The sequence below is a fragment of the Geotrypetes seraphini genome, chromosome 4, assembly GCF_902459505.1.
Source record: "Geotrypetes seraphini chromosome 4, aGeoSer1.1, whole genome shotgun sequence".
Taxonomy (NCBI): Eukaryota; Metazoa; Chordata; class Amphibia; order Gymnophiona; family Dermophiidae; genus Geotrypetes; species Geotrypetes seraphini.
Window position 1 is genome coordinate 204,426,081 of NC_047087.1, and position 27,880 is coordinate 204,453,960.

The window sequence follows — 27,880 nt, forward strand, 5'->3', positions numbered from 1 at the left end:
TTATATACAGTATTTATACTTTTACTTCCGTGATTATATTAAAACCTACTCCCATCAAAACTTTTAAGATATTTAAAGCAAGCAAATCCAACTTTCTTTTTATGTAAGGCAGGAAATCACAGAAACTAGGACTTATAAGGAAATGATCCCTTCCAAACAGAGTATTTCCATTAACTGTTTGGGGAGGCAATTGCACTTGTATTCTCTTTCCATCTGTTTAAAAATTTGCTTTTAAAATTGTAAAGCTTTGTAAGTTATTGAAATTTTGATGAGAGGATATCCCACACAACAGTTTACTTTATATAATTATACATTGCTAGGGAATACTGCTGTTTCTTAAAGTGGCTTTGATGCATCTTTATGCAGGTCTTTCCCAAACACTAAGGTCCTTTTTACAACTGTAAAATGGCCTATTTTGTATTACTGGTCATGTTAGCTCAAAGCCATTATTAAAAAAATTACCACATGAGCAGTTACCACTACCCATGTCGTAGGCTGCAAGAGCTTATGTGTCAGCCCAACACTAATTAGTTACCATGCAGTACTGTAGATCCACCAACTGGTTAGCACAGGAATGCCTACTTTCTGCTGCCCCTCACACAGCACATGCACATTTGGAAGACATCCTAGAATACCAGAGTACCTCCCCTAGCTTAATAAAAGGACCCTTACAATAGTTGGAGTGCTGCACCATTGGCTAGCTACTAGTGGGCCCAGACCCACGTATTCATATCTAAAGCTCACCCAGCGATGGCACCACCGTCCTACTACTATTATTTCTAGAGGGATACTAGAAGTACGCATCGCTGTACGAGTCAGTGCTCGAACGAGCTCACAAACAGGATGCCGAGTAGGGGTTAAAGTTAGTGGGGGATGGTTAAACTGCTGCCCTCTCTCCGTATTCCCGGCATTTGCCCTATCTGAGAACCCCCATCCTTCCTCGGTGTAATTTACAGGAGTCCCTGGACGCCAACGGTGATTCTTTTTTTGCTGCTGGGGCTGGCCCTCTACACCGCGGCCCACCCTCAATAATGCCACTTCCTGTTTCCTATCTGGCCCGGCACTGCAGATGGAAGCTCGGGGGGCGGAGCCAGCAGCAGAACTGAATCGATGCTGGGGACGCCTGTAAACTGCACCATAGAGATGGACGGGCAAACGCTGGGAGGCCGTGGAGAAGAAGTCGCTTTCAGAAAAACCTCCAGGGTATACGTATAATCTCGATCTACCTCTACATTGTTTCCCCTGCTCTATGCACGGAGGACAACAAGGGGAGAAATAACCAGCCACGCGTGCGACTAGCTGGCTACTAATACGTCACACGCCCCGCCCCAGATCGTGCTCATTCTCCCGCCCCTTCTGTACGCGCACGCTGGCGAGAGTGTGACGTCACTGTCAATCAGCGAGAGGCCGCAGCCGGCGGTGGCCGCAAGGAGCCAGGGAGGGAAGGGGGTGGAGGAGAAAGTGGGAGCGAAGGGAGTGGCAGAGAAGAGACCGGAGCTTGAATCAGCACGTGTTCGTTACTGGGCGCTGACGGGCGGAAAATGCCGGTGGGAAGGCGGCTCCTCTCGCATCAGCTCCTCCTGTGGCGGTGAGTGTAAAGAGGAGGCTGTAGCGGAGTGGGAGGGGCAAGCAGCAGAGCGAGCAGAAGAGAGAGAGAGACACGGTGAGTGTGGGGGGAACCGCGTCCCGTTGGGAGGAGGGTGAGTGCTCTTCTTGGTTGGAAGACCGGGAGCTCTGTGGCCGTGACTTGTCCGCTGCCGCCATCGGCAGCAGTGAGCGGTCAGGCAGGCGGAGTTCTGCTGGGGGAGCGGGTCATTGTTGGGTGATGCGCCGCATTGTGACATGCCGTTACAGGGTCCCATCGTAGCCGCGCGTTTGACGCCGGCATGGATGGCAGGGCTAAGGGGGGGTGAAGGATGCTTTAGATCCGTAGCTGCAGAAGGGAGTCCTCATGATATGTCATGCACACCATTTCCCAGAGGCTGCTTTCACTCTTTCCCTTTGCATTAAAAATACATAAGGATAGACTTTGCTGTTTACGCCCAGCTTCTTTTCAAGCAGTGATTTGGTTTTACTATGAAAGACCTCTCATGTGTGTCTGTTTGTACATATTCTGTATTCCCTTTCTCCCTCTGAGGATGGTAGCCTAAAACCCTCATATTATTCATACATTATTGCCAGTGGCGTAGTAAGGGGGATGCCGGCACCCGTTCTTCTCCTCTTCCTCCTCCCCCCTCCCAACATACCTCTAACTTCACTTCCTGGACCCGCGCCTAGGAAGTGACGTTAGAGGAAGACCCGTCGCTAGCGCGAGCAACAGGTTGGGGTTACTGCTCGCGCGGGAACGTTAAAGGGGAAGGAGGGAGGGACGCCTCTCGCCCTCGCTACGCCAGTGATTATTGGCAAACACTATCATGACCTGTCTTAAGTTTCATATGCGTTTTAGCTGAGTGTTTGAGAAAATCACAGCAACTCGCTCATGGGTGAATCAGCAGATTGAAGCACAGACGTCTCTGTTCTGTAATGATTGCTACAGGTGAGAGAGGTGGCTGCCCAAGGTTGTTTTATTTGGCTTCTACAGACAAAATGATGGGGCTAAGATGGGAGAAGGAACCTTGGAAGACTTTCTTCATGTTTTGTTTTGGGTTTGTTTGTTTTTTTTGAAATGCAGAGAATACTGACCAGACTACTCAAAATATCAGTTTGTCTGTACTGCTTTTTCTTTATTCCAAGATCTCTTTTTTTATTGTAATGTATTTCAGTTATTTTACACTTAGGTTTATGGTTATTAGATTGGCTTGCAATTCTAATTAGAAAAGAGTGAGAGAGGAACATTTTTGCAGGAGAAATAAACATTAGCGCAGGGATGCCACATAAGCCCTTACAACGTACAAAATGGATGTGCGTTAATGGCAACATCGCATTACCATTGATACAAAATAGGCCATTTAGGTGTTCAGGAAAGACTTGCATAAGGGTGTGCTGCTACTTAGTAACATATCAGTATTCAAATTTTCACATACACTTAAAAGCATTATAAGGCTTGCAAGTTGCAACAATATAAACAATCTAAAAACAGTATAAAATACAATAGAAAGCTAAAAAAAGAGTAAAAACTATGCTTGTCAAAAGCCTATGTCTTCAACTCCCAACACTATTAAAAGAAAGGTCAAAATACAGGTTTTCAAACCAGATTTGAACTTGGCATGTGAAGTTCAGCATGAAGAAACAGGAGAAGATTTCTTCCAAAGCTTAGGGGCTAAATAGCAAAAAAAAATAAGTGGAATTCCTGGTATTATGATTTTCCTTAAACAAAACAGACTTTAAAAAAAATCTGTTAATGCTGTTTGTTTGTTTCATATTTATTTATATCAATACATGGTACTGATCTACTTAAATTCATGACCAATGCCTATAGTTTACTGTTTTGATCTCTTGTTTCTAGACAGAGCGCAAATATGGTCCCATTATTGAAAGATAGAAGTCTAGTTTTTGGTAGCTGGCAAACTAGAAATTCTCTCTTTTAAGAAAAGAGAATGTTCAGGATTTGGTATGGTTTGTGTCCCATATATTGTGATTTAGTGTAGAATAGGCTGGGGGTGGCATTAAAGGGAACTCCACTAAGTTGGAACATGATGATGTTACTGGCCAGACTTTATGGTAGATATCCTGTAAAATAGGTTAGGCTAGAGCAGTGTTTCTAAACCCTGTCCTGGAGAACCACCAGCCACTCAGGTTTTCTAGAATATGGAGCAGATTTGCATGCCTGTCACCTCCATTATATGCAAATCTTTCTCATGTATATTCATTAGGGCTATCCAGAAAACCCGACTGGCTGGTGGTCCTCCAGGATAGAGTTAGGAACCACTGGGCTAGAGTGAACTTAGATGGCAACTTCAGCAGTTGGAACATAGGACAATACCAGGTGGACTTTAGTCTATGGCCCAGAAATATCAAAGAAGAGACAAGTTAATTTAATCATGTATTTTTAATGAGAATTAACTAATGGGCAGACTGGATGGACCGTTCAGATCTTTTATCTGTTGTCATTTACTATGTTACTATATTACTATGGAGACTACAGAACACCAGGCAATATGGGGTTTGTTTAAAAAAAAAAAAAAAACCCAACAAAAAAAAACCATAGACATCCAAAAAATAGCATAAACAGGCATGTGGACGTCTTAATAGTCAAAATGTCCAAGTGGACTTTTTCAAAATTGACTTTTTAGATGTCTTTCTGGTTGTTTTGTCTCTAGTATGTCAGTTCTAGTGGAGCTGCAAGCAAGTCTCTGGAGTAGTCTCTTTTTTACCCAGAGGGTGGTGGACACATGGAACGCGCTTCCGAAGGATGTGATAGGACAGAGCACGGTACAGGGGTTCAAGGAAGGTTTGGATAGGTTCCTGGAGGATAAGGGGATTGAGGTGTAAGGACAGAACCTGAGGTAGGTTATAGAAGTGGGCAGAAACCACTTCACAGGTCTCGGACCTGATGGGCCGCCACGGGAGTGGACCGCTGGGCGAGATGGACCTCTGGTCTGACCCAGTGGAGGCAACTTCTTATGTTCTTAGTCTAGTGGGCAGTGCAGTGGACTACAGAGAAAGGGACCTGGTCCCATCTGACACCCTATACTTCTGGCGGAATTCTGTGCAAAAAGTTTGAAAATTCTGCACACAATATTTTAAAATTCAGGAAAATTTATTTGTAGTGTTTTGCATAGAATTCTGAAACCTGAAATTCCTTCCTGCCTTTTTCTTAGGTTCCAGCATCCTCTGTTCCCTTTTCCACTCCAACTGCAGTTCTGTCTCCCTCTAAATCCCACTCCTCTCTCGCTTGCACCCTTAATCCCCTCCTTGGCCCCCATATCTAGCATTTCTCTTTCCACAGGGTAAGAATATCTTCTTCCCTTCTCATCCCTTTTCTGATCTTGGTCACCCTCTCTTCCTCTCACTAGCATTCCCTGCACCCCCCACTTGCGGATCCAGCATCCATGTTGCCTCACCCCACCCACTGCCTCTCTCACTTGCACACTTAATCCCTTCCATACTCCCCCCTGGTCTGTCATCTCTCTCTCTCCCCCTCTCTATAATCAAGCATCTTTTTTTTTTTTTCTGCTCACCCTCCTTTCTGGCCTGGGTTTCCTTCTCACTCCCTTTCCTCTCTACTTAAAGGTCCAGCATCCTTGTCCCCTCCCCTCTCCTCTCCTCCTCCCCTGCAGGTCTAGCATCCATATTTCCTCTTCGCTTCCTCCCACTTCCAGTGCAGCATCCATGTCCCCTCCCTCTCTTTCTCACCCTGCAGATCTAGCATACATGTCCCCTCCTCTTTCCTTCTCCCTATCAATTTATTGTTTTTTATGCAATGATGAAATCCGGGCTGTTTTCCTCTTGTATCCTCTGTTTGTCCCCCTTGTTATCTTAATTGTCTATGTTAGTCTCCCTGTTTTAAATTAATTTTTAGATTGGTTTTATGTAAACCACTTAGGATAAATTTTAAGCGGTATGTTAAACCAAAATAAAACTTGGAATAAAACTAGGCTCCTTCATTTTATTTCAGAAAGCTCTGAAAACTTTTTTGTTTACTAAACGTTTAGAAACTAAGCTATTCTAGATTACATTCTTCTTCTATATTTATGTACTGTACTTACATTATTGTAAACAGAGTCAAGCACTTTTTTGGTTGAAGACCCAGTCTTCCCCTGGCGGGGATGGCCACTAGCAGCCAATTCACAGCATTGGCCTCTGCCAGCCAGCTACCGTTGCTGCTGTTGCTTCCTTTGGAGGCCCACAGGTTTGTCTGATCTCCCGGGGGAGGGGGGTGCAGGGAGGCCAGACCAGTGCAAGGGAGAAGGAGGGGACAGGAGCAGAATTCTGCGCTGCACAGTTGCACAGAATTCTGCCAAGAGTGCACCCTAACTAGTACACTTGTGGAATGTATGAGCCTACCAAAAAAACCCACTGTATAACCATATAGATGACACCTGCAGGCATAAGGGCTATTGGGGTGGTAGGTGGATATAGCACATTTTGAGGTAGTTTTGAAAGGCTCACCATATAATGTACGAGGGTAGTGGTGAGTTGTGTACCTAGCACCCTTAAAGTGAAGTTCACCCCCTAGGATGCCCCTCTGCTCATGCTGGCAGTCCTTTAAAAATGTTGGCCCCTCCTACATGCAAATGGTTTGTTTTGGACATTTTTAATTTTTACTTTTTCCCCCCCCCCCCCCCCCCGATTATAGCAAAATAATTAGACATCTAGCTGGGCCATTTTTTGAAAAAAAAATGACATATCTTTTGGTTTAAAAATGGACATTTTCTCTACCTGATTTTTGGATATTTTCTCAAAAGTTAGATGTCCTATCAAAAATGATCCTCCACGGTGAGGAGGATTATGCCTTACAAATGTAATTGAGTTCTTAATTGAGGTAACAGTAGTGGCGGATCAAGAAACTATGGCAGATATTCCATATCTGAATGTTAGAAGATATGAAAATGGGCAAAAAAATGTAAATTGGGTGAGGAGCTAGTTGAGTGGCTGAGTGCCAAAAGTGAGGGATTAATGAAGTACAGTCTGCTAAAAGCAAAATAATTTTATTTAGTAGGGTTCCTCTGTGCTTGTTATCAGGGTGGTTTCTTTTTCAATATCTTTATTGCTGTTATTGAGGATCTTGAGAGAAATGTGTTCTTATTTCTAGATTATACTATGATGTGCAACAGAATAGAAAAAAAGGGAAAGGAAGATTTGAAAATTCTGAAAAATGAAATTTGCTACTATTAATCATTTCTAAAGCACTGCTAGACTTATACGGCGCTGTATATTAAACACATAAAAGACATAGCTTATAGTCAGTCAAAACAGACAAACAGGGCAAATAAGGGAATAGTGAGCTCATGCTCAAGATTTGCGTTGAAAAAATCAGCACAGCATACTCAAAGTAATGAACATGTAAATTCATGCTGCGTTAATATTGTGGCAGTAATTTGCTGCTCATTCATTTGAGTTAACGTTCCTGTCAGTATCTGAGAACTGATTGGCTCAGGCACGGACAGGAAAGTCAAGCAAAAAAGCAGCATGCCAGCCCTTTCCCTGACCAGACCCACTCAAGCTGGGCCCAGCCCGCTAACTGCCACTGGCCCTGGTGGTCTAGTGACTTGAACCCCTTCCCAGCCTTGGTGGTTTATGAACATTAGTTAGAGGCAGAATGGATGCTTATTCCCTCCTTCTTCTGGGCCACCCTCTTCAAAAGGGTGGCGCCTTGCCCAGTGTATCCTGGGATGCAATAGGTGGGGTCAAAGCACCATATAAGGAAATAAAACTCCTTATATGGTACTTGGACCTTGCTCTGTGCATCCCAGGATGCACCAACTGGCGCTGCCCAAAGGCAGGAGGGCATAGGCATCCCTCCTGTGACTAAAGAACATGGACCACTAGGGCTGAGGGTGAGATTTGAGTTGCTAGACCATCAAGGCAGTGATGACTAGGGGGCCTGGTCAGGTTGGTAGGGGTTTGAGTTGGTATGCCACCAGGGCAATGATAGATGGTTGGAAAGCCACCAGAGCAGTCAGGGTGGTTGGAAAGCCTATCTGGAGTGATTGGGTTGGTGGGAGAGATGGGGTGCCCTTAGACACCTCTCATCCAAACCTCAATGCTGTCCTGGACCAGGCATTAGTTTTCCGGAGCTGGCATCCATTTAAACCCCCCTCCCCCCCTCCCAAACATATTGCAGGCTAACGAATGACCTCATTTAAATGTGGTCTTTGTTAATGGTTTCAGCACTGGTGCTGAAACCATTAGAGCAGTGATTCTTAACCTTTTTTGAGTCACAGACCCCTTTAAGAATCTGATAAAAGCTATGGACCTCCTTCCCCAGAAATATTAGCATAAACACAACTTTGCATGCAATGAATATAATGTGCTTTGTACTTTAAAGTTTAATGATACTTTGTGTATGTCATATGTATGAGACAATCAAGTCTCAATAAATAATCTAAAAAAAAAACCCCCCACTCCATTTTTTTATGCAAAAAGTAATGGACACTCATAATTATGAAATACAATCCTCTTGTGCAAATTAAAACAGATCTACTACTGTTTTCTACTACCATTACTACTATTTTATTTACTTAATCATTTATATACCACTTATATCATAAATGGTTTACATTCAGGTACTTTATCATATTTTCCTATCTTTCCTGGTGGGCTCAAACTCTATCTAGTGTACCTGGGGCAATGAGTGGATTAAGTGACTTGCCCAGGGTCACAAGGAGCAGTGAGGGATTTGAATCCACAACCTCAGGGTTCTAAGGCTGTAGTTCTAACCACTGTGCCACACACTACATTTACTCTCTCATTATCTGCGAGAAAAATAAACAGTACTGGGTATTATAGTGAATATAAATGTTAATTTTTATCTGACCCTTATGGAATCCAGGTTAAGAACTCCTGCATTAGAGCATTCTGTGCATCCGGGGAGGGGCCTATGAGAGGGGCTTTAAATAACCTGGCCAATCAGAGACTTAGGCCCTGCCCCAGTGCATCCCAGGATGCACCCATTTTGAAGAGGCGGACCTTCTGGCCGAAAGGAGTAGGCATCCCTCCGGCCAACCATCGTTCAACAAGGTAAGGGGGTGGAGAGTTGCTTGGCAGCAGGAGGGAGTGGACATCTCTCCTGCTGGGGGGGCATTGCTTGGGAGGGAATGGGCATCTCTCCCACTAGGGGGTGTGATGTTGCTTGCCAGCGGGAGGGAGTGAGCATCTCTCCCACTGCGGGGGGAGGGGGGGAAGGTAGCAATGTTGTGAGATTGCGACGTGGCAGGAGAGAGTGGGCATCTTCTGCCGATCCTCAATTTAGTTTATTAAAATTTAAATTTGCATGGGGAGGAGTGTGGTCTGAGCTGTCAAACCTTACTTTCTGTCAGTGCCTGAGCCAATCAGCGCTCAGGCACTGATCAGAAAGTAAGGTATAACAGCTCAGACCTGTCAGCAAATTTTGGCGACAAATGTGACACATTGAGATTAGAGAATCGCTCGGAGTGATCATTTTAATATTAATGATCTCATTAATTTGCATAGCAGTATTGGAGATGCTAGAAAACTCTGAAAAGACACTCTGTAAGCCACTTTGATAATCTGTCACTAAAATACATGCATGTTAAACAGACTGGAACTGGTTTCGCAAACATGTTAAAAGCAGATTTTAGTTTTGAAAATCTGCCCCGGAGAGTCTTCATTTACAGTGTAACTATCTGTCAACGTACATAATCTTGCAAAGTAAAAAACAAACAACCCCCCCCCCCCCCCCCCGTGATAAAAGGATGTTATTGATGTAAAAATAAATTGCTATAACAGATTTAAAACTATGGGCTCCTTTTACTAAGGTGTGCTAGCATTTTTAGTGTACGCTAAACTCGTGCTATGTGGCTAGAACTAACGCCAGCTCAATGCTGGCGTTAGTGTCGAGCGCGTGCGGCATTGTAGCGCAGGCTATTCCACGCATTAATGCCCTAACGCAGGTTAGTAAAAGGAGCCCTATGAGTAGTATTTATTTAGAAACGGTTTATATAATGTCACAAGCATAATATAGCAGTTTTACAATAAACAGATTAAAGAAGACAAAAGAACGAAGGAAGAGGGAGTCAGGGTGGATGCGAAGAGGTGGAGGAGAGTTAGATAACAGGATCAGGAAGGAAGCATCAATAAGGAGTTATTTCAAAGCTATTGCTTTTTGAAAGCCTATTTTATAATACTGAGTATTGACAATTTTATTCTGAAGATCATTTCCTGTTTTGCTGCCTTTCTATAGAATGTTTATACAGATTATTTGGTGATGTGATTACTGTATCCTGAGAAGTGGTACATAAGCTACCCAGGAGAACGGTGTCAGGTCAAAAGTGCGCCGGGACAAGGCGCGCCCAAACAATTGTGTGCAGCGCGGAGGTGCGCGCCACAGAAAATTACTGTTTTTCCGGCTCCGACGGGGGGGGGAACCCCCCCACTTTACTTAATAGAGATCGCACCGCATTGTGGGGGGTATGAGAGGTTGTAACTCCCCACATTTTATTGAAAACTTCACTTTTTCCCTGTTTTTAGGGAAAAAGTAAAGTTTACAGTAAAATGTGGAGGGTTACAACCCCCCAAACCCCCCACAACGCCGGCGCAATCTCTATTAAGTAAACTGGGGGGGCTCCCCAACAAAACCCCCCGTCGGCGCCCCTAAAACCTGTAATTTTCTTCGGCGCGCACCTCCGTCTTGTGCTCAGTTGTCGGCGCGCGCCTTTGTCTTTCGCCGAGGTTGTCTATGAACCAGTATTCTCTAATTTTATTAGGTTTAATATTGCAGTTTACACACGTGACCTTAATATGGTAAATATGGGACCTGTTCCAAACTTTTGCTGTTCATGTTCAGCTTAAGTACCAGCTTGTACAGAAGGCAGACTAACAAAGGATAAACAAACTTGTATAGTATAATTAGAATTTTGGCCCTCTGTAGGAAAGGAAGTGCTAGAAATGAAAAAGAATAAGAATTCCTAGTGCTTACCTTCTGTTTTACTTTTGTTGATGCCAATTTTAGTTTCAGTATGTTATGTTTCAGTGTGTGTCATGCAAAGCAGAACACTTCCCTCCCCAATTGTTTGTATTATGTCTCATTTAATAATAAAAAATACATAATAGATAAAAAAAATATTCTATGCAGTTTGATCATTTTGAATAGCTAAAGAAATAAGAAGCAACGACAGAACTGTATAATGGAGTAAATTTCTGTTATAAACAAGAAAATAATAATAATAATAACAGTTTATATACCGCAATACCGTGAAGTTCTATGCGGTTTACATAAGATTAGAGAAGGTACAGAATAATTGGACTTGAAAAAACTTGCTCTTCCCTTTGATATTTGAAATGGGAAATATTGGCAGAAAGACATTGATTACCTATCAGCCCAGTCTTTCCATTTTTCTTGCTTTTCACAGATTTTCTCCATCCTTCTGTCATTAATATCCTGTTGTCTGTCTCATGAATAATTGAATTCTTCCACTGCTTTGGCTCATGTAGCTTTCGCTAGAAGTTATTTTGTTTCCACCACTCTCTACAATGTATTTTTTAGCAATCCTAACTTCCCTCCCTTCTACTTGTCCTTGTACCTTTTATTCTATTGGAGATGCTTCCTTTCGGTGCTTTGTTAAAGTTTGTTAGGTGTTTGAATAATCGCTTCATGACTCTTCTTTGCCTTTATTTGAAGAGACGACTAGGGGCATAATAAAAAAACCCACCAAAGTTTGCACTTGGACATCCTAATCACCGGGACGTCCAAGTGCCTATTTTTGAAACCAGTTTTCTGTGCATCCAGAGTTTGGGTGTTTGTGTTATGGACATGCTGTGGGCGTGCTAGACTTGGACGTCTTACGCGGATAATCAAACCTTTCCAAAGATACCCTGGGTGGAACTTTAGACCTTTTGGGCTAGACCTCTTTTGGAAGTGTCTAAGTGCCAAAAAGATACCCAAACTGACCAGATGACCACTGGAGGAATAAAGCAAATGACCCCCAGCACTCCCCCAGTGGTCACTGACTTCTCCCACCCTTCAAAGATCTGAATGAAACAATATATACCTGTGTCTAGAACAACAGCATTTGGTATGGGAAATCCTACTAGAGCATCACACATATGTCATAAGAGCCAGGTGGATGGGCTAGTGAACCATAGGGAGGGGGGGCCAGACCCATAAGGTACTCTAACCACAGCATCTATGGTAGTAATTGTGAGCCCACCAGAAACCCTACTGTACAGCCATACAGGTGCCACCTACAGCCATATGGGCTATTGAGGTGGCATACAGGTGGGTATAGTAGGTTTGGGGGGCATCATCAAGACAATTTGAAAGTAGTCCTACTAGTCAAAAACTGCTGCAGCTTCTTATATTGCAACCAGAATTGGTAGTGCTTGTGGCTTCACCAGTCTAAACTAGTGTATGTGGAAGAAGCACAGTGTTAATACTGAAGACCCACACTAGAGTTTTTAATGCTGCAGTCGTGCCTGTCCTCCTTTATCAGAAACATGGCTGTTGCTAGCTGAGGGTTTGTGCAAGCTAGAAGTGTTCCGGATGAAATGTTTGTGCATGATCATTAGCATCTCTTATTATTACAGTGAAACCATTTGAGAAATTTGCAACAAATTATTTACAGTGGAGCAATATGTGCAGAATGGAGGCATTGCGACTACCAAAACAATTCCTCCAACGGTATTGACCATATGGGTGGAAGGTTGTTAAAAGTGCTCCAAGAAAGACTTGGAACAAGCAAATCTCACCTTTGCATTGATGATTTTAACTGCAGTTGCTTAGAAATGATTGTATAATTTGGCCACCTGGGAGGCTCAAGAGGCGGTTGGCCACCCTCGCCGCAGACGTAGCTATGTCCAAAGCGTTATTTTGCTACTTCAGCTTGTCTGCGGTGTTCTTTGCTCATGTTTAAAGACAATAGATTGTTTTCAGTCCAATTCTTTATATGTGAGTTTGCAAACCATTGCTCCCCTGAGGAAGGCGTGTTTGCCGAAACACAGACTGTGTAGGGTCCGGTTAGTTTTTATCATTGTACTTTTTTTTAATTGAATTTTCATGTTTTTATATGTCGGTGTATAATTATCTCCAGAACATCTGTATCCAGTTTTTTGTTTTTGTTTTCATCGGTGGATTGTTTTCACTGTGGATCATTGGGTCTCCCCATTTTTCATTGTTGTGCAGAAATATGATGAATATCAGTGTATGAAAGACAGAATAAGAGGCAACCTGAGAGAATAGCCATAAACACTATTCATACGAAATACAGAACAAGATGGGTAGTACAAATACATTGGGATAAATAGATGGGAAGCTAAACTGAAGGCAAATTTATATGTACAGTTGAATAAAATAGGATCAAATTGTCTTTGTCCTTTGGTCTGTCTGCTGTGCTGCAAGTTTTCCTACCATCACTTCTTTCCTATTTGATATAACTATTGAAAGAATACTAGCCATGATACTGGTTCCGGTATGACACCACTGGTTTTCCCTTACAGTGGATACCATTAATTTCCAGTTTGAGCTTTGTTGCTCAACCAGTTTTTCATCCATTTCATTATTTTTGTTCCCTCTCCCAGACTGTCTGGCTTGCTCACTGGCTGTCTTAGTAAAATAGTGACGAAGGCTTTACTGAAATCCAAATAGGTCACATCTGCTGTACCTTCTAATATACTTTGGTTAGTTAATCAAAGAAATCGGAATTATTTGGCAAGATTTTCTTCTTACATAAGAATATAACATAAGAATAGCCTTACTGGGTCAGACCAGTGGTCTATCTAGCCCAGTATCCCGTCTTCACAAGTACCTAATGATAACCCTTGTGACCCTATTTTATCTATATCTATCTATTTTCCATATAAAACATACATAATCTGTTTAGCTTCAAGGTGCTATGCTATTCTGTGTTTCTACTTATGGAGCTGTAGTACATCTCATAATCTCTATAGTTTCTTGCAGTGTCTCCTGTTTTAGTTGAGTCAGAAGTGTAAGTGAATATAGTTAGTAGTTAGCTTGTTATTCTGGGATGTATCAAATTGAGTCTAATTGCCATGTTTATTTTCAGTTATGCCTCCTATGGCTGTTAGATATGCACATTGCCCCTTATGTCCTTGCCTTTGGCTTTTCACTTTGTCACTCTGCTATGGATATCTGGTTTTTCTTCTGGTCCCTTTCACTAAATCTGACTTCCCTTTTAATTCTCACCTGGGCCTATAGTTCTCACCTTTGCCTTAGTGGTTTTTTTCACTTGATATACTTCTGAGCCTCTGTCTATTTGCACTTCTTACTTATGCTTGTACCATTGCTCCATCACAGAAAGGGTGGTGGATTTGTGGACATTAATTGCTTCTTGACTCACTGTTAGTCCTTTTTTAATTTTCTGGCTTAACCCAGATTAAAGGAAATGACATTTTACAGTCTAATGCTACTTTCACCTTTCAGTTCTGGGGCTACTAACAAAGGCTTGATCTACATACATCATCTCCTCTTCCCCCTCCCCAAGCCATATGTACAGTGCGTTCTCACTATTCTGTGTCCAATATTTGCAGTGTGTATCTGCGATTGGGTTAACTGTAACTGCTATTTGCCATTCATGTTGCTGTGTTTGCATATTTGCAGACTTGTGCACTTTGCTTTCACTTTTGTTTTTGCTTCTAAAAATGGCCACTAAGGGCTGGATTCACTAAAGTCCCGAAATCTCTCCTATTTGTGTTCTATCCATTTCCGAGTCATTGTAGCCGATCGATTCAGTAAAGCTTTCCATGCAAATGATTAAATCGTAAACACGGCGCTATTAGCGCTGAAACATCGATCGATGCACGTGTGCACTGTATCCTTGTTGGTTTTGAAGCTCATAACGCATGCGCTAGCTCTTTAGGAATTCACTGCATAGAAATGGGGCGTGGTTTAATCGCGGACATCATTAGCGGGCTCCGAATGCGCCTACCGCAAAGCATTGTTGTCATAAAAAAGGCTCTAGCCTCATCTTCCTCGGTGTACTCGTATTCCAAAAGAAGCAGAAGTACTAAGTTGCTAGAAGACACAACAGTTAACAGCTGTTGAATGCACTGGGTTCAGGCGCTGTTATATACAGCCTACGAATCCCAGGAGGCTATGCGGCTTTATCTGCCGTGAAGCACGTAACAACCACTAGCGACACCCTGACGTCGCATGCATGCAACAATCCAGCTGGAAGGGGGGGGGATAGCTGGCCCATGATTTTTTTTTTTTTTTTTTTGTTATTTGGCATTGATATTTGAAATGTACAATGCGCAAGGAGAGCACAGGGTTAATCCACGATTTTCTCGCAATGCGCATTACAAATCTGAGATTCACTCCCGCGCTCGCTATGCGCATTCCAAAAAAAGAAATAAAAATTATTTCTAACGCTTATGTTCTTGAAGGTTTACATATATTTAAAAATTTTGATATATTTAGGATTTTTGGAGGGGTAGATATATATTTTTGATGGGGTTCTTAAAATGCGCGCGTCAGTTGCTAGGCAGAAATAGCCGGCGAGGATGTAAACGACTGGTCCTCAGCAGTCGTAAATCTTTGGAACGGAAAGGCCAGTTGGTTTGGACGAAATGGTTTCATGAATCGACGCGTTAAGAAATTTATATGCATTTTTACTCATTTGCATGCGCTGATCGGATAGGGTGCAGATGAGGTCTGGAAGAAGGTTAGTGAATCGAGCGGAAATTGAGCGCAAACCGAGCGGTACACAATCGGTTTGCTTAGTGAATCTAGCCCTAAGTGTCCAGGGAGTGAGTTACAACATTCTGAATGTTCTATATGGCTTTTGTCAAGTGCAGGAACCTAACTCTGTTTTTCCTTTAGGATCAATTGTTAACTTTCCGCTGGTTTTAGGAACCACATGTATGACATTTATTTTCTCATTGATCCATTGTTTTATTATTCATGAATTTGAGGTTCACAAAGATTTTTGGAACTATACTGCTGCGAATAGCGTGAAGGCACTGTACTCTTTTCCCTCCTTTTTGATCAAAGATTATAGTTCAATTCTCCTTTACCCTTTAATCCGTTGTCATATTCTCTCTTTTCTCTCATATTTTAGATCATAAGCCACTCAGGCCAAGATTCTCAAAAACCTGCGTTAAAAAGCAACGGTCTGCCAATGCAGCCGTTTTCATAGTGAATAAAAAGAAGCAAGACATTCTTAAAAAATCGTGCATGTAAATGAGGTTGGTGGACAGCAGCGAAGATTCGCTAAATTTGCCCATTGCTGGTGATAGCGATGGACACATGCGCAGAAAAAAAACACATCAAGAACCCCCCCCCAAAAAAAAACAACACACACCACCCCCCTGCAGCGGGAGAGATGCCCACACTCTCCGGCTGCCATGAAATCCTGGTCACGCGCCACCCCCCTGCAGCAGGAGAGATGCCTCCTCCCCGTTTCCAACGCCCCTTCCACCTTCCCTCAAAATAGATGCCTGGAGACACGGAAACTCCCTCCTTCCAGATGGCCTAAATTGTCTAAAATAGGCCTTCCCTTTCCCCAGTGCATCTTGGGATGCATCAGGGAGGGGCCCAAGGCTCTGATTGGCCCAAGGCCCCTCCAATGGGAGCCTTAAACAACCTGGGCCAATCAGTGTCAGACCCCTCCCCCTGTGCATCCCAAGAGGGGGGAGGGGAAGGCCCATTTTAGATGACGCAGGCCAGCTGGGAGGAGGGAGTCCACATCCTTCAAGGCATCTATTTTGAGGTAAGGGGGAAGGGGTAGATGCATTCTTTGGCAGGGAGGTCACTTGCTAGCGGGGAATAGTGGGCATCTCTTCTGCTGTAGGGGGGTGGCGTGCGGCTGTGATTTCAGGGTAGCAGGAGAGTGTGGGCATCTGTCCTGATGGGTGGGGCACGCGACCTGGTTTTCAGCAGTGGGAGAGTGTCGCTGCTGTTCTGAGGGGGGTGGGGGTGGTGTTCACCACTGCTGCAGGGTAGGAGTGTTGTGATGCAGCGGGAGAGAATGGGCATTTCTCATTCTGCATCACAACACTTTCTAGCAGTCTCTGACACTGACTGGCACCCCTGAACCAGTCGCTTATTTTGTCACCAAAAGCCGATGCCACTTTAGAAAATTGCTCTTCATTTTTTAAGAATCCACCGGAGGGCTCATTTCAGTGTTGAAGAGCCGATTTGCATGTCATTGTCGGAGAATGCTAGAAAGCTTGCTATTGACAAATAATCCGTTTTGATGATCCACCGCTAAAATGCATACAGGCTAAACCGTTGGTAAACAGTTTAATGACGGCGGTAATGTTTTGAGAATCTGGTCCTCAGACCACATTTTTTTAATAGGTGAGGCAGATGCCCTAAATAAACTTGGTAAATTTAGAGGTGTGACTAAATTTTACCTTCCTTTGTGTCCTGGCTGTAGAAAAGAGACAGAAATCCTAATGAGTTCTTTAAACCAAAGTCTTTAGAGTCTCAGAATGGAGCAGCTGGACTAAAGGAAAGGAAATTAACAGGTTGATTAAATTTCACCTTCCTTAATGGCCTAGTTACAGTATTAGGATGTACCCAAACAGAAGCTCATTGGGTGGGAGAAGATGAGGCCTCATGAATCATAGCTCTGCTAAAGTCCAACCAGGCTCTGGCTAGCATATCTAGTCTGTAATGCTTCACAAAAGAATAGAGCAATGACCAAGTTGTTGCCCTACAGATATCCTCAGGCAAGATCAGTCAGACTTCTGCCCACCCAAGATGTTGTCTGAGCATGAGTGCACGCATGGACTGGAAGGCACCCATTTATTCTCGGTAATCAGGATGGTGCAGCTGGATTAAAGGAAAGGAAATTAATAGATGTGATTATATTTTGCATACGATTTCTCTCCCTCAGTCTTTAGCTAAATGTGTTCTACAAGGGTCTAGACTTAGTCCTACCCTGTTCAGTATATTTAAAGCTCTACTTGCTACTCTTCTTTGGACTTTGGGTATCTTCCATATTTATGTGTATGATATCCAACTTTTGATTATCTATGACACTTGGTATTATCAGTTTCAAACCATGCTTTCAGCTGGATAAAATAAACTTCTCTTCTAGGTAAATCAGAGGCTCTTTGGATCAGTACATGTTCTACAAAAGCTATTCAAACCTATTCTTAGATCTATATCACTTCTATTTAAGGACATTATTTTATAACCTGCTGTTTAGGTTGATGGCTGGCTTACATTTGTCTCTCATATCTTGCGTGATTCAGGCTAGAGAGCTGCACGGGGACGGCGGGAATCCCACGGGTTCCCCGTTCAGGTCGTGGGGATGCCTCCTAGGGTCGCGGGGATCCCGTGGGGATGCCTCCTAGGGTCGCGGGAATCCTGCGGGGTTTGAAGCAACTTGAGCCACGAGGCTCGTCTTCTTTTTCCGGAAGTCTTCCCCGATGTCAGCGCTGACGTCGGAAGGAGGGCTTAAGCAAAGCCCTCCCTCCCTCCCTCCGACATCAGCACTGACAGCGGGGAAGACTTAAGGTCGGCTATGTGTGCTTGGGCAGTGCAGGCAGGAAATAGAAGACGAGCCTCGCTGCTCGAGCTCCATTTTGCTGGTAATTTGCTTGCAAATGAGGGCTGGGAGATGGAACACAAAAGGGGGGAGCATTGTCTCATTTCCAGCCTCATAAAGGGTAAATCAACCCCTATAGACACTGGCTCTTCACTTCAGGGCTGTGGAGTCGGAGTCGGAGGAAATTTTGGGTACCTGGAGTCGGAGTCGGAGTCAGAAGTACAAAAAACTGAGGAGTCGGAACATTTATCTACCGACTCCATTTTTGAACTTGGCATACCATCACGAGCGATTCTTTCAGCTATAGCACCCACTATATACACAGCACAAATGTTGCGAGCTGCTTCTGCGGCCTTAGAACCTTGATTAAAAGCAAAAAGAAGGTAGTGTCGAAAATGCTCATTTCTCTCAACTTGACATTACATTTTAACAATCTGAAAATTAACCAGTGCTGTGGAGTCGGAGTCGGAGGAAATTTCGGGTACTGGAGTCGGAGTCTGAAGTACAAAAAACTGAGGAGTCGGAACATTTATCTACCAACTCCACAGCCCTGCTTCTCTTTATTATCCTTTTTGGCCAATATTTTTCCAGTATTACCAAAGATTCCCTATTATGGATATACAATTGCATTCATTACCCAAAAGAAATATTTCAGCAGCTGGTCAGTCACACTGAAATACTTTAAAAAATTCCTTTGAAGAAACATATCAGTTAGCATTTGTCTGTAAATCATATGTTTAAGTAAAAATGATTCAAAGGATTAGGAACTGAACACAAATAGATGAAGACAGATGTTTTCCAACAGCATTCATTCTTCAAGTTTAAATTAGATTTAGAATTAGATATTGTCGTTTTCTGGGGGAGGGAGTGCGTTTTGGACAAGGCATGAACTTGGGAGAGAGGAAGGGAGGGAAAGAGATGCTTAGGTGGGGGAGGGAATGCGTTTTTGGACACACAAGGCATGGACTTGGGAGAGAGGAAGGGAGGGAAAAAGATGGTTGTGTACACGGGAATGGAAGAAAAGAGAATTTTTGGTCATAGGGAGGGAGGGAGGTACAGATGAGAGGGAGAAATATTGTGGTGGAAAGGGAACAGTGGGACAGATTGAAATGGATGCAAGAGGGAGGAATGTTGGACATAGTGGTGAGGGGAATGGAGGGAGAGATGTGGCATGATGCTGGAGAGGGGTGATAGAAGGAGAAATGTTGGGCATGGGGCTGGTGGGCAGGCACGAAAGATGAGAAAGGGATAAATGCTGGACCATGGTAGGAGGAACCAATGGACAGCAACAGAAAAATTTACAGAAGATGGGAAAGCGGAAAAAAGAAACTTGGACTAACTTTATGGAAAAATAAGTCTCCAGATAACAAAGGTAAAAAACGGAATTTATTGACTAAAATATGTTAGCTTTGGGAAATGTATTGGGTTCAAAAGAAAAGGAAATGCATTTTTGGTTTTATTTCTACAGTGTTGAAGTACTTGCTGACCTTTGCTGTGATTGGTGGGGATCCCCAAGCACCGCCAGCAGAGGACCTCCTCTAGAGATGGACAGAACTCCCCTCCACGAAGCGCAGCAGTCACTGGCAGCATCCATGAGCCACTGAGTTGCCAGCATCTGTGACTCAGGGACGCTACTGCTGCCTGCCAAGCTTGACAAAAGGGACCCCCAGCCAACTGCAAAAGAAGTCCTCAGCTGACATCTTGGGGGTTCTCATCAGCTGAGTATTTATATTTTATATTTACATTAGAAGCTCTGGTAGAAACCCGTTTACAAAGTATGTATTCTTCCCAATTAATATTTCCAAATTAATGAAGTCTCTTTGCTTATTTGTAAATGGGTCTCTACCAGAGCCTTTAATTCAGTAGCATAATTAAATGAAATAACTATTTCTGAAGTTTATAGGGATGGGTGGGATCTTGGCGGGGACAGGTGGGATTTCTGTCCCTGCGCAACTCTAATTCAGACCCTTTTTTTTTTTTTTTTCTTTAAGACAGGTATGACCCTATTTAGATTCTAAAGATATTGAAAACTTTGGTGTATGTCATGGTGATGATCTGATTTGGATTATTGCAGTGCTTTGCCTTCAGGCCACCATACACATTAAACATTTACAAGTTTTCTAAAATAGTTCTGTAAAACTATATAATGCAAGATACTGTGATCAGATTACCCCACATCTAATACAGCAAAATCGTCAATCACGAGTAGAATTATGTTACAAAATACTTGTCATGTTTACTTCTTATAATCCGCTTGTTTGCTCAGATTTGCAAATACAGTATAAAACTTTTTGTCCTGTCCTACACTAAATGCTTGATTACCTAAATGTAGGCTATAAGTGATTATATAAATACTAAAAAAAAAAAAATAAGCTTCATTTGGACTTTTTGCGTTTGTCAGCATCTTGCTGTGGTATTTCTACTCTGTTTAATACTCTCCCTCCTGTCTTTCGGTTACAGTCTTTGGAAAGCAAATTTAAGGTAGCCTTAGGCTTGGTTCTCTTACTAAGCTTTTCCTTTGATTGCTGCATGACTTTTTAAAATCTCTGGACAATGTCTGGTCTTTTATTTTGTTTTTGTTTTTTTTGAGGACATCTGATTTTCCTGTTAACCAGAAAACAAAAGGAGGAATAGTACAATGTATAGCTGTTGTCATTGTTTCCTTGGTAATATTATCTTGTGCTATTCAAACCTTGTACACTTTACACTTCCCCCTCCGTATTCGTGACTTTGTTGTCCGCGGTTTGTTATTTGCGGTTTTTCATGTGCAGGCTCCACCCCCAAATTTACATCACAGGAAGTCGCTGCTCCCAGCGATGCACAGAGAAAATCGCAGCACTAGAAAACCCGCAAATAAAATATGTAAAGTTATTTGTGGGTTGTTTTTTTTTTTTTTTCCTGTATTCACGGCCATGGTGATCTCCTATCTCCTCGAATACAGAGGTGGAAGTGTAATTATGTTTGGGTTTTTTTTTTCCAGGAAATTTTGGAATCTGATTTATATCGGTATATTGTAAACCCCTATGATGATTTTACAAGTGACTATTACAAATGCTAAAATAAATAACTTCTAGGTCATGGAGTTGTTGGCTAGACTAGGGGCTGATTTTATAAATGGCGCTTAAATTGGCCGGCACCTAAAAAAAAATAGGTGCGGCTGCATATCAGTCATGCGTAGACACTGTTTACAGAATCATGGGTAGCGGCGCTTATGTAAAAATTTAGGCACCTTAAATGTAGGCCTTTAAAACCCTCGCCTACATTTCAGGCACCTAAGTTTTTGAAGAATTGTGCTTAGTGGCGCCTAACACACTCCAACCATTGAAACGCCCACTTAGGCATTAGGCACCATTAAGTGCATTGTGATAGGCACCTTTTTTTTATAGAATCGGGTAGACACCTATCGCTCAATTAAAAATTTTAAATAATTGAGGTGGTTAAGGGTATTTTACCAAGTAAGTTAGGTGCCCTTTATAGAATCAGCCCTTCTATCATTACTTGAGCAGATCTTTTGATTTCTCCAGATTTATAGTTCTATTTCCTTCTGATGTGTTAAATGCTTTTATAATTTACTACTTTACTGTGTTTTAGGGCTCCTTTTACGAAGGTGTGCTACGGGTTTTACCGCACGCACCGGATTAGCGCGCTAGCTAAAAATCTTCCGCCTGCTCAAGAGGAGGCGGTAGTGGCTAGCGCGCGCTATTCCGCGTGTTAAGGCCCTAGCGTGCCTTTGTAAAAGGAGCCCTTAGTGTTTTCAGTATAGGATGTTGGAGATGAAATATCTTAAGAAAGGTTTATATTGGAGTATAAAAGAAAATCCAATAAAATAAGCATCTGAATATAAATAGAAGTACAGTACTCCCCCCGATATTTGCAGGGATTCCGGTCCAGGAACCCCCGCGAACCTTGAAAAACCGTGAATATGTTTTTTCTTGGGTGAGACTGGAGAGGGCAGCCGGAGCGCCGGTGAGTGAAGGAAATCACTTGCTATATGCTCCAACCGCCTCTTCTGTACTAAAGTCGTGCCTTACCAATCAGTAGCTGCATGTGGCACTCTGTTCTCTGGAACCTTTAGCTAGCACAGTACTTAGCATGGTTTCTTTGACACTCTAGGGTTTTGGAGGTTTTTTTCCATGTTGTAGCTCTTTAGGCCTCTGGTCTTTACTCCGACTTATATATGTCGTCCTTCATGCTTGCAACCTGCCATTTATTCAGCAGAAGAGTGGTCTAGTGCTTAAAGCAGCTGCCTCAACACCCTGAGGTTCTGAGTTCAACTCCCAGTGCAGCTCTTTGTGACTCTGGGCAAGTCACTTAACATTTCAGTGTCCAGATAGTTATTCATCAACTTAAATTCTTATTTTTCATATCTCCAATGCCTGATATGTTGGATTTTAATTTCCATGGTGCTGTTTTCTATTCTTCAAACACACAACATCCTTTCCACATTCCATGTTTTCTGGCTGTGCTAGTGGACTTCATGTTCCACCGCTACTATTTCTATCTTCTACATTTGGGTATACTCACTTTCTCCCTTCACCTCAGCCATTAGGATGGTGAAGTGGTTTCAGCGTTCAGAGATGGCACAGGTTTCAGAGAGGCACAGGATGGTACTCTTATTAAAAGTCTATCTGAATCTGATGGGGGCTGTGTATGCTTTTATCCTGAAACACTTCTCCAGATTCAGGGTGTGCCATCATACTGCTATCATGTGTTCCTTTTGCCGCCACTACTCACTCACTAATGCCGCATAGTGTTTATAAGTCTTCCCCTTTTTCCTTGCCTACATCTCTTTAAATAAGTTAGGGCAAAGTTTGGAGCTTGACTGCAGTGATTCTGAAAGATGCAAATGGGAATTGCTTTCTTTAGACACATTGCTTCTGGCTCATGGCTTTGACCTATTTGATACCTTTTTAAGCAGTGAGAAAGGTTTGCAGTTGGTGTGGAAAAATTTCTTGGATTTCATTACCTTAGATTGACATTGCCAGTCCTGTTCCATGTACTTTCTCTGCCATTTTTTGTAAGGGAGTGAATTGAATTTGCATGTTTGAAAATCCATAATAAAAACATAGAACATGATGATGGTAGGTAAAGAACATATGGCCTGTCCAATCTGTCAGCTATACCATCTGCTATCCTTTACCTTGGAGATCCTATATGCTTATCCTATGCTTTGAGTTCAGATACAGTCTGTATATACCACTTCCAGCAGGCGGCCCATTCCACTTATCAACCCTTTCAGTGATGAATTAAGGTAATCATGACCTATTGGCTGGAAGCTTTGAATCACATCTGTAGTCTGCCTCCTCTTCCATCATTATGTCTGCCCTGTTCTCTTCTGTGCCCTTATATTCATGCTCGGAGCTAGGGCAAGCCACAACTATGATTCTGAGCTGCCCAAACATGGTGAATTTTTGGCTGCTATGTGATGCTTGCAATTAACTGTTTAAAACAAAAAATGACAATCGAAAAGCCTGTAGGATTTGGATATCTGTCTGTCACTGGATCTTGAAACTACTTTGATTGTACTGCTTTCAATAACTAAGCATTCTAACTGTGCAGCATCAACCTACTGTAGATAAAGATGACAAGCTGAAAACTGAGTTTCTGTTTTAACTGGAACCCTTAAGCACCTCCTTTTAATGTGAACTACATAGTAGGAATTTATGGGGAGGTAAAGGAATATGGGGCTTTAGATCCAGCTATTGACTAGGATCTCTGGATAATGATAGGTTTAATATTTCAGCTGTGTTGGACTCCCTAGTACATGATTCTTATGAACATAGGCCCGGATTCTCTAACCAGCGCTATTTTTGGCCGCCGATCATGTGTCAATCATGCGATGGTGCAGTGGTCCCCAACCCTGTCCTGGAGGATCACCAGGCCAACCGGATTTTCAGGAAAACCCAAATAAATATGCATTGAGCAGATTTGCATGCCTGTTACTTCCATTATATGCAAATCTCACTCACGTATATTCATTAAAGCTAGCCTGAAAACCCGATTGGCCTGGTGGTCCTCCGGGACAGGGTAGGGGATCACTGGGTTAGAGAATCCCACCTCCGGCAAGGTTAAGCATGAGAAATGTAGACCAGGGTTTTCCGGCCTACATTTGTGGTGATTACGTTTTGATGTGAATTGTTCCTCCGTAGGCTTTTTATGACGCCTAATGCCACTTCTGGTGTTAATACAACCTAACAGCTGACTCTATATGTTTTTAGATCTCCACTAAAGCCAGCCAGCCAGCATAAATATCAGAGGAGAATCTTAAGTAAGTTTATCTTAGTACTTTACAACTTACAGACCTCAGTGGTATCATCTGACATGAGCAAAGACATCTTGGCTCAAGTAGTTGCAGATCTGATTTCAAGCCCGGCAAAATTCAGCCTTCAACTCGACGAGACCACAGACGTTTCCAATCTAAGCCAGCTTGCAGTATTCGTGCGCTATGTGAAAGACGATGTGATAAAGGAAGATTTTTTATTTTGTAAGCCTCTTACAACAACAACAACTAAGGCAACTGATGTGAAGAAACTTGTGGATGACTTCTTCAAAGACAACTATCTTTCGTGGGATATGGTTTCTGCAGTTTGTTCGGACAGAGCTCCAGCCATGCTCGGAAGAAAGTCCGGTTTTGGTGCGCTAGTGAATGCCGATGCACCACACATCATTGTTACGCATTGCATTTTGCACAGGCATGCGTTGGCAACAAAAACCTTGCCTCCAAAACTGGCAGAAGTTTTAAAAATTGTTGTGGAATGCGTGAACTATGTGCAAAATAATGCTCTGAAGCACCGCATCTTCAAGGAGCTGTGTAAAGAAATGGGATCTGAATTCGAGGTACTTCTGTACCATTCTAACGTTCGGTGGTTATCCCGGGGACAGGTGCTGAATCGTGTTTTTGCCATGCGTGTGGAATTAGCTCTGTTTTTGCAAGAGCAGCAACATTGTCATGCAGATTGCTTCAAAAATTCTGAGTTCATTCTCATTTTAGCGTACATGGCTGATATCTTTGCAGCTCTCAATCATCTCAATAAGCAGATGCAGGGTGGTGGAGTCAACATCATCGAAGCGGAAGAAAACCTGAAATCTTTTCAAAAAAAGCTATCATTATGGAAACGATGAACAGAAAACGATAACTTCGCAAACTTTCCCCTGCTAGACAACTGTGTAAGTAAGATTGAAGATGTATCTGGAATCGGAGACATTTCTGTACCCGTGGAACTGAAGCAAACTATTGCCACGCACTTAGATGAGCTTGCAAAGTCTCTCGACGGATACTTCCCTACAAGAGAGTCGTATCCAGCATGGGTGAGACAGCCGTTCACGTTTAGTGTTGAGACAACAGATGTCAATGATGAATACCTTGATGAAATCATTGAAATTCAGCAGAGCCAGGTTCAACAGCAACTCTTCAGAACAACAATGCTCTCAACGTTTTGGTGTCAACAATTGGTAACGTACTCTGTTATTGCTAAGAAAGCTCTGGAAATTTTCATACCTTTTGTTACAACATATCTTTGCGAGCAATCCTTTTCGAGGATGCTGGACATATAAACGAAGAAAAGGAACAGACTTTATTGCGAAAATGACATGAGAGTGGCACTTGCCAAGGTAAAGCCGCATATTTCTGAACTGGTCTCTGAGAGGCAACAGCAGAAGTCACACTGATTTGTAGTAAATTTCATTATTATGTTATTATTATTCGAAATATAGGAGAACTTTTTTGTTTTCAAAATTGATATTATTTTTTCCCTCACTGTATACCTATGTTTTGAATTTGTAAAAATCATATTTTATTTTTCCAATAAAGAAGGGTTCGGTGAACACGCATATGAAACTGGTGGGGTTCAGTGCCTCCAACAAGGTTAAGAACCACTGCTTTAGAACCATTTTTATCCATCATTGATTTTGTCTGTCTCTGTTAACAACGGACTCCACTCTGGGTATACAACCTATAAAGTGGATTCATTTGTCTTTCACAGTTCTCCTCTGCTACAACAGATCACACTCTCCACATTATGTTCCATGTCTGGATACTTTTTTTTCTACAATCTTTGCAGATCTTTTCATTAGAGTCTTCTATTGTGCTTACAGCACACCTCATTCAGCCTTTAGATTGAGATGAAACTCGCCGGGAGATTCTTACATTGCATAGTCTTTGCTCTATTCTTTTGTGAAGCATTACAGACCAGATATGCTAGCCATAGTGTGGTTGGACTTTAGCAGAGCTACGATTCATGAGGCCTCATCTTCTCCCACCCAATGAGCTTCTGTTTGGGTACATCCTAATACTGTAACTAGGCCATTAAGGAAGGTGAAATTTAATCATACCTGTTAATTTCCTAGTCTGTCAAACATGTTAATTTTCACAGTTGGGAGATCTCTCTCCCATTGCCATTCCTATACTGACGATTTCCACTTTCTTCAAAATTGGAACTACCTTTGTACCATCAATGATGCTATCCCTATTAAATAGACCAACGGGATGTCCTCCTTTCTTGAGGTTTCCATACTTTCCTCAAAGGACATATGAAAAAAAATTTCAATTCCTTCATTATTCTAATCAACTTGGATAGCTATAGAGGAGGAGGAGACCACTATCACATGCTATTAACGATATTACACCTTTCCAGCCTCACTTGTATTCATATGTGATCTAGCTGCAAAATTTCTGGACCTTGCATGATCCTCTGATTATGCCATTTATAGTTACTTACACCTATTTCGTAGCATGTCATAATGCTATCTTCACAGTTCTCCATTCCTCTTCTGTGTTTCTATCAGGAATAGATACTCTGTTATTTCCAGTTGAGACTTTCTCTATTAAGTCTCCCCTTATTTCTCTGTTTGTTTTTTTAAGTGCTGGCTATGCTTAATATTAGGGAGCTAAGAAGAAGACATGACGGACACAGACAACAAAATGCACCCCAGGAGGATGGTATGCCTCACTGGAGGAGCTGCTGCCCCTATGCCAAAGATTGCGCAATCGGGTCCTGGTACTACTCCTTGTTACTCTATGCAGATCACTTCAAACAAATGACAAGATGCCCTCAATGGCACCTTTTCCTTTATTCCTCCTGCAGTGCATTATATTCTTTTATTTCTTGCTGACCCCTTCATAATTTTTGCCTATGGTGCTCTGTTCTCTGGAATCTTTAGCTAGCACAGTACTTAGCATGGTTTCTTTGACACTCTAGGGTTCTGGAGGTTTTTTTTTCCATGTTGTAGCTCTTTAGGCCTCTGGTATTTACTCCGACTTATGTATGTCGTCCTTCATACTTGCAACCTGCCATTTATTCAGTAGAAGAGTGGTCTAGTGCAGTGTTTTTCAACCGCTGTTCCGCGGCACACTAGTGTGCCGCGAGATGTTGCCTGGTGTGCCGTACGGTCAGGGCCGCCATCAGGGCAGTACCACCAGTCTAGGGAGAGGGGCGGTCCGCCCCACGTGGACAGGAGAGAGCTGGACGGGGGGCCCGCGGAGTTCAATACATCTCGAGCCGCGAGGCTCGTCTTCTGTTCCTGCCTGCCCTGCAGCTAACATATAGCCAATCGCAAGCGTTCCCCGATGTCAGCGCTAACGTCGGAGGGAGGGCTTAAGCAAAGCCTGCCCTCCGACGTCAGCGCTGACGTCGGAGAATACTTCCGTTCGGCTATTTGTGTGCGGCAGGGCAGACAGGAAGCAGAAGACAAGCCTCGCGGCTTGAGCTTCGTTTTGCTGAGAAAGTTGCAAAGATGGGCTGGTAGGCAAACACGGAACACAAAAGGGGGGAGGGAGTGCGTTTTGGACACAAGGCATGAACTTGGGA

At 42.8% G+C, this 27,880-nt stretch overlaps 1 protein-coding gene across 8 annotated transcripts in view; it reads left to right on the top strand.

Annotated features, from left to right (window-relative positions):
- Positions 1-1,179: 1,179 nt before the first annotated feature.
- CCSER2 (coiled-coil serine rich protein 2) overlaps positions 1,180-27,880 on the top strand; it is a 296,048-nt gene continuing 269,347 nt past the window's right edge. For 2 of the 8 annotated variants that reach the window (XM_033940827.1, XM_033940828.1), the window contains exon 1: positions 1,270-1,663. The gene's annotated coding sequence lies outside the window, so the exon portion shown is untranslated. The other 6 variants (XM_033940825.1, XM_033940821.1, XM_033940822.1 and 3 more) reach the window with 6 other exon arrangements.